Source organism: Scylla paramamosain, chromosome 28 (assembly GCF_035594125.1).
Source record: "Scylla paramamosain isolate STU-SP2022 chromosome 28, ASM3559412v1, whole genome shotgun sequence".
Classification (NCBI taxonomy): domain Eukaryota; kingdom Metazoa; phylum Arthropoda; class Malacostraca; order Decapoda; family Portunidae; genus Scylla; species Scylla paramamosain.
In genome coordinates, this window is record NC_087178.1 from 13,077,251 (window position 1) to 13,084,750 (window position 7,500).

General features: G+C 44.1%; 1 protein-coding gene across 2 annotated transcripts in view; it reads right to left on the bottom strand.

Moving 5' to 3' along the window:
* The window catches only part of LOC135114935 (uncharacterized), a 94,076-nt gene that overhangs the window by 9,449 nt on the left and 77,127 nt on the right, over nt 1-7,500 (bottom strand). The window lies entirely within an intron of this gene.

Below are 7,500 nucleotides of genomic sequence, written 5' to 3' on the forward strand. Positions count from 1 at the left end.
AGAGAGAGAGAGAGAGAGAGAGAGAGAGAGAGAGAGAGAGAGAGGAGAGAGAGAGAGAGAGACTAACAAAGAATAGTTACAATATCTTTCACAAACAATATAGAGTGGCATATAATTCCCAATGTAGGATCCCCCTCTCATCCCACTCCTCCCTCTCACCCCACCATCCCAATGTCCAACCACGACCTACACGACCCCTTTCACCCTCTCAACACGCCCCCCTTCCCCCTGCCCCTGAGACTACCCACTCCCCGGCCTGTCCCCGCCCCGCGCAGGAGTTTCGTTGCTTTACGAGATAACAAACAGTTAGGCGAAAGACGCTGGCCTTGGTATCTCGTTTCCTCACTCGACGTTGAACTGATGGAAGGAGGAAGAGGAAGAAGAGGAGGAGGAGGTGGAGGAAAGGAAGACTAGAAATAAAAGAGGAAAACTGAGGAATTTACTATTGAATGATCGAAGACCCAACAAGAGGAGGAAAAAGAAGATAAACAAGAGGAGGAGGAAGAGGAGGAGGAGGAGGAGGAGAAAAGAAGGACGAGGAAGCCATTTTCAGCACCACAGGAACATCACAGTCACTAACATCAACACACATTCTTCCATGACCTCCTCTCCGTTCCTCTCTCCTCTCCACTCCACTCCCTCCCTCCTCTCCCTTCCCCTCCCTTCCTCCCTCCTTAGATATTTACCTGCACCTGTTTTAAACGAGTTGTTGACACTTCCCCCTTCCCCTCCCCCTCCCTAACCCTCTCCTCTCCTCTACTCACCTTCTCCCAATCTTTACTTTCTTTTTTTACTCCTGCTACCTTCTTTCACTCCTTCCTCTGTTGACATTGCTCCCTCTCCTCACCATCCCTTTCTCCCCTCCTTCTCTGCCTGTCTCCTCTCCTCACCTTCTTTCATTCCTTCTTTTCCTTCCTAACACCTTATTTCATTCCTTCGCTTTCTCAATTCTTCCTCAGTTTCTCAATGTCTGGTCTGTCCCGGATTCAAGTCACGATACCACTTTTTCTTTCCTCCTCACCAGTGTAAGAATTCAAGGAGTTAATTATAAAATTGAATAATAAGTACTTGTGTCTCATTTAAAATATAGTTATTAAAGGAAGTACATATATGGACCTCAAGCACCGTTGTTATTTATGAATTGGTCTGACCTTTTGTAGATATATATATATTTCCCAAGTATCTGGTATTTATCTTAACACGCAGATGCCTTACCTAACTCATTGTCTATATAAGGAAGTATAAATAACATGCCTATGGTTTCATTATTTCGTGGACATATTGACAATTTACGAATATAATGGACACCAGTTGGTATCACTGGACACTTTGGTACTAATTGACACCTTTGGACACCAGTGAAAACCAAAGACATTAGCTGACACCAGTAGACAACTTTAGACACCGGAAAGACCTATGGACATCAATTGATACCAGTAAACACAAGTGAACACCAGAGAACATCAACTGACACAATTAGACGCCAGTGAACGCCAGTGGACATCAATTAAAACCGGTGAACAGCACATCAATACACATACACCGGTGAACACCAATGAACTCTCTAGATACACATGAACATAAGTGGACACCAGAGAACACACCACCAGTGAACGTTAATGGACACCAGCAAAAACACCAAACAAAGCTTGTCCCCAGCGGAGTCCCAGGAAACGATAAAACGACAATAAATTAACCCCTAGTCGCTCCACAGATAGGCCTCTACCTGACCTAAGTACATGTAAACATATTAGGCATTCACGGTCGCCCAGCAGGACCCCACTCTCGCCTCCTGCCGCCGTCCCTTCCATGAGCCGCCCGCCACCTGCCCGCCCCTTGATGCCACCGCCCAGACTTTCGCCCGTATTCAGAAACTGCTTTCTCACTATTTTCAAAGGTAAAAGAAATGATCATGCAGTCCAGGTTCTCAAGAGTGTTTCTCCTTTCAATACCCTAAAAATTGTGTCACTCTGCCACTAGGAAGATAAAAAAAAACACCTTGAAAATCCGAGTAACTTCAACCAGAGCATTTTGAAGTAGTGGAGGTGAGACGCAGTGTTTCAGAATATGGTTCTTTCATTCCCTTCAAGATTTATAGCCGTAGATGTTCCTGCCTTGGCTTCTTTGTTGCCGAGAGAGACCCGAGATCTCATCCTCCTCCTCCTTCTCTCCCCCTCCTCTCTTTGCTCTTTATTTCGCATTCTGTTGTACTATTACTCTTCCAGTTTTCTCTTTTCTTTCTTTTATGTTCCCTTTTCTATCATACTCTTCCGGTTTCTCATGTTCTTGGTCTTTCTACTCCATTATCTATCTTCCCCTTCTCCTCTTCCTTCTTTAGGCGCTTAAATACTGGGTGGAATGTCATCAGTTATGTTAATTCTCTCTCTCTCTCTCTCTCTCTCTCTCTCTCTCTCTCTCTCTCTCTCTGACACACAGAACAAGTCCTCATTACAGCATCTTTCACTCCCATCTTTCCTCTTCCTCCTGGTCGACCTCCCGCTCCTCCCGTCATTTCCTCGCCCCACGCTCCCTCCCGGCCATCCAACCAGTCAGCCAGCACGCCCCTGCCAGCCTGCCGCATTCCAGCTCATGGGGTGAGAGTGGGCACCGAGGAAGAGAGAGAGAGGGAGAGAGGGAGGGAGGGCAGTCGTGAGTGACCCACTGACACCTACCACGGCTCGCAGCTTCAGGAAGAGACAGACTCGCTTCACACTACTCTGCTTTGCTTCACGGTGTTGTCAGGGATGCTCGGCGGTGTCGTCCTGTGCCCGTGCAGTGCGACCGGGTTTTATTTTCAGCAGCAGACGCAAAGCCGCGGCGGTGAGGACGTGTAACGGAGGAGTTTGGATTTGCTGAACGTTTTAAAGTTTTAAGTAAGTCTTCAGCACGTGTTGATTCCATGAGGTTGACATTGTACCAGTGGCTGTATTCTCACAAGGGTATTTTCATGAACTTACTAATAGTTAGGCAGAGATTCTGGACCGCTAACGGGAAACAATCTTTATGAAAATCTAACTAATCATCTCTGTAATCTTTAAAAATAGTCCTTATAAGAATTCAAAGAACTTAAAACTATGGACCAAGAAGATCTACTAGTTTATAACGAAGGTTTCTGCCAAACAACGTATTGCTACAATTAACATTCTGATGCTTTCGTTTATAATCTTGAATGCAAATCAGCTACACATAACTAAACACGGTGTCATGGATTTGGCGCAGTAATTTTGCCAACCTGGGACACGCGAACATGGCAACTCATCCACTGATTGGCACATGTATACCCTTCCTATTTTAGAAAGAGTGGGAAATGGACATCATTCAAATCAAACCCAATATTTATTTATAAGGCACTCCATCACTCGTGTCTGCATAATTCAGCAACTCAAGAGAGGGAATCAGTCTGCTTCTCTGTCTCAGCAAGAAGAAAGTTACGCTTGGATGAGAAAGTTTGAAAAATTGCTCCTTTATGACATCATGCAACAAACTTGGCGAGAGAGAGAGAGAGAGAGAGAGAGAGAGAGAGAGAGAGAGAGAGAGAGAGAGAGAGAGAGAGAGAGAGAGAGAGTGTGTGTGTGTGTGTGTGTGTGTGTGTGTGTGTGTGTGTGTGTGTGTGTGTGTGTGTGTGTGTGTGTGTGTGTGTGTGTGTGCTGAAGACTGACCTACCCTCCTCCCTCTCACCTCCCTCTCTCACAAAAGGCAGCGGCAAGGAAAGAAATAACAAATAGAAAAACATTGCACATATCCTATATTTTCCCCGGCAAGCAAATACTACTACTTCAACTACTACTACTACTACTACTACTTCTACTACTACTACTACTACTACTACTACTACTACTACTACTACTATTCTTGAAGGCGTGAAAATTAATACGCATAGACATTCCACACATCTTACCGCACATCCGTTCATTTATTCGCTCATTCATTCATTTCCTATTCATTCATTGATTAGCAGCGAGCGACAGGTGAGCTTAATCATTGCATACCTTGATTTCTCTTGCTCGTACTGCTCATGTTGCATCAGATGATTAAGTGTTTTTTGTATCGTTTCCTTTCGTAACCCCACGACGTCTGTCCGCACGAAAGGGCAAACACACACACACACACACACACACACACACACACACACACACACACACACACACACACACACACACACACACACACACACACACACACATACACACGGCTAGTCGTTCAACTTTCTCATGAAGATTATTCGTGCTACGTGCTATGGAAATTCTAAAGTTTCTCTCTCTCTCTCTCTCTCTCTCTCTCTCTCTCTCTCTCTCTCTCTCTCTCTCTCTCTCTCTCTCATTAAAACTCTGCAGCGTTAATCTTCCGCCACATTTTGTATTTAATCCTCTAACACCAGGGATTCGTAAATATTTTTGTACACTATAATTATACGCGAGGCAGCAAAAGGGAGGATGAGAGTGTCCTTGATAGGAAGAGAGAGAGAGAGAGAGAGAGAGAGAGAGAGAGAGAGAGAGAGAGAGAGAGAGAGAGAGAGAGAGAGAGAGAGAGAGAGAGAGAGAGAGAGAGAGAGAGAGAGAGAGAGAGAGAGAATTATGGAAACCTTATCCTCCACTTAACTTCCATGAAAAAAAAAATCTTAGCACGAACCACATTAAGTTAGGAAACACTATCACGTTCCTAACAGAGTAAAGACACGATGAATTTCGATGTATATGCGAAAAATTATCCAGAGATGTAAACTAAAAAAAAAAATAAAATTGCAGTTGTTTAACCTTGCTTTTTCTTTTCTTCTTTTCTTCTTCTTTTTTTACTTGTACGTAGAAGGATAAGAGGTAAATAAGTCGTCCTAATCATCGTCAGCCTACTACGAGTTGTTATTAAGTCAATGCCCCTCCTACAGACAAATTTACTACAACTTATAACACGTTTCATGGCAGGCGCGGTGTAGTGATGCTGTGTTTGTATTACATAATGAATAAATAAGCAAACTAAATATGCATCGTTTCGAGATAATGGGAAAAACACACACACACACACACACACACACACACACACACACACACACACACACACACACACACACACACACACAATTATCTTTAGCTCAATCGACCAAAGAGGGAGAGGAGATGACCAGGTAGAAGCCGGTGACCTTTCCTCCTCCTCCTCCTCCTCCTCCTCCTCCTCCTCCTCCTCCTCCTCCTCCTCCTCCTCCTCTTCCTTCTTTTCCTCACTCTAATGCACTTTTAATACATATATGCTTGCTTTGCTTTGCTTTCCTCTCTCTCTCTCTCTCTCTCTCTCTCTCTCTCTCTCTCTCTCTCTCTCTCTCTCTCTCTCTCTCTCTCTCTCTCCCGTCCATTTTTCTTTTCATCTTTTATTTCTTACATTACTTGATTTTCTCTAATTTTATCTTTGCCCTTTCTCTCCCTCTCTCTTCTCTCCTCCCCTCACTTTCCTTAACCTTTATACCTTCCCTTCATTCCTCCTCGTCCTCTTCCACTTCCTCCCTTCACTTTTTCACTCCTTTCTCTTTCTCCTTTCCTTGACAATATTTATACTTACTCATTCTATTACATTCTCTTTCCAGTACCCTCTCTCTCTCTCTCTCTCTCTCTCTCTCTCTCTCTCTCTCTCTCTCTCTCTCTCTCTCTCTCTCTCTCAACACCTGTACCTTAATAGTCTAAATCATATCACACCTGAATCCACCTAATTGCAGGTAACCATCCTAGACCAAACTCTGACCTTTTTCACCCCCTGCAGGTTATCCACGCCCCTCATATGCACCCCAGCGTTCCGTATTGCCGCTCCCCAGTTCCCTCCTCCGTTGCTAATCTCCCCACCTCTTATTACGTGCCTCTGATATTTTTCGTTTGCTCGTTTTCTTAGTCGTTGCTGCATTTGAGTTCGACCATTTCTTCGTCAGCTGTCTTGTGAGTGGCAACCAGCGCGTGGAGTGTGATCTTATTGTCTGCCTGCGTACGAGTATAGCGGATGTTTCTTCTGTTATTTTGTTACTAAGCCGTCAAGAGAAGCTGTGAGGATTAAGGTCAATTTGTCCGTCTACCAGTTCTTTTACTGCTTTCCTTGGTACGTACATCTTTCCTGACTCCCATGCCGCTCTGAAGCCTTTGTTTTCCTTTTACTGCCATCTCCATGCATTATACTGGCCGGAAATGGGGCAATCTACTCTTCTTATCCTTTTATATTCGTCTTGCAGGTGTGTGTAAATGTTCTGTGGAGTGATTTTAGCGCTGCAGAATGTTATATATCGCAGTGAAAGGGTTGAAATCATGGTTTCAGAAGATGTGATTTCCAACAAGAACTAAGAACCCTTGCTTTGATATTTATCTTAAAAGTCTTTAAAATAATTCCATTGAACCACAGGTTTATATATAAGGATTTTTAAGGTGGTTTTTGTACTCTGAGACTTTTACGATCTTTCACTGATGTAAAATATAAGTTAAAACTTCCCTTGACATAAATTTGCACGAGGAAACATCTGTATACATAAGAAAAACAGTTACACCACCTCGCTTCTCCCAACAAATACCGACGTACACGGGGTTTTCTACCACGCATGAAAATAAACATAGGAAGGTCACGGTAACTTAGGCACATAAAGCAGAGAATGGTCACAAAATCTGTTTTAGAGAAAGATCCTAACTCACTCAATTTACACACACACACACACACACACACACACACACACACACACACACACCTTGTCATTACAGTCAAGAGGGAGGAAAGTATATCATTATGAATCTCAAGAGGGGGGAGAAAACAAAAAAAATATGAGTTACCTATTTCTTTCTTCATCCATCACGAGAGAGAGAGAGAGAGAGAGAGAGAGAGAGAGAGAGAGAGAGAGAGAGAGAGAGAGAGAGAGAGAGAGAGAGAGAGAGAGAGAGAGAGAGAGAGAGAGAGAGAGAGAGAGAGAGAGAGAGAGAGAGAGAGAGAGAGAGAGAGAGAGAGAGAGAGAGAGAGAGAGAGAGAGAGAGAGAGAGAGAGAGAGAGAGAGTACTAATCATATCCATGTCACCATCCCGGATCTCAGTCAGCTGCAAGTCATAACTGCAAGAAAACCACGGAGATCTTGGGGAACATTGCTGCAAATTGAATAACTGTGGGGCGAGGCAGGCTGATGAAGTAATGGGGTGTTTTTACCCTGTCACGCACCTGCCATAGGGGTGATGGAGGCGCTGACGAAGAGGTGATGATGGTGAGATTGGTGGTGATGGTGGGAGTGCTCGGTGAGTGATTGGTGCTGTGGTGAGGCTGTGGATGTTATGGTGTGGTGTAGTGAAGTGGTGATGAGTGTTAAGATGTGATGATTATGTGTGTGTGTGTGTGTGTGTGTGTGTGTGTGTGTGTGTGTGTGTGTGGATTAAGGGTAGCAGTGTGGTGTGGTGTGATGATGTTACAATGAAGTATGGTTAATTGTGGTGATTTATTGTGGTGAGTTAAGGTGTACTGTCGCCAGGTGTGGCATCGTGTGGTTATGGAATGGTGTGA